At 45.9% G+C, this 281-nt stretch overlaps 1 protein-coding gene across 1 annotated transcript in view; it reads right to left on the bottom strand.

Annotated features, from left to right (window-relative positions):
* The window catches only part of LOC105001433 (60S acidic ribosomal protein P2-like), a 4,763-nt gene that overhangs the window by 1,551 nt on the left and 2,931 nt on the right, over positions 1-281 (bottom strand). The window lies entirely within an intron of this gene.

Below are 281 nucleotides of genomic sequence, written 5' to 3'. Positions count from 1 at the left end.
AATGCTGGAGAGGGTGTGGAGAAAAGGGAACCCTCTTACACTGTTGGTGGGAATGCAAACTAGTACAGCCACTACGGAGAACAGTCTGGAGATGCCTTAAAAAACTGGAAATAGAACTGCCTTATGATCCAGCAATCCCACTGCTGGGCATACACACTGAGGAAACCAGAATTGAAAGAGACACGTGTACCCCAACATTCATCACAGCACTGTTTATAATAGCCAGGACATGGAAGCAACCTAGATGTCCATCAGCCGATGAATGGATAAGAAAGATGAGG

The sequence above is a fragment of the Bison bison genome, unplaced genomic scaffold (genome assembly GCF_000754665.1).
Source record: "Bison bison bison isolate TAMUID 2011002044 unplaced genomic scaffold, Bison_UMD1.0 scf7180017854933, whole genome shotgun sequence".
Taxonomy (NCBI): domain Eukaryota; kingdom Metazoa; phylum Chordata; class Mammalia; order Artiodactyla; family Bovidae; genus Bison; species Bison bison.
The sequence above is the reverse complement of the archived record's forward strand: the minus strand, read 5'-3'. Positions and strand labels throughout refer to the sequence as shown.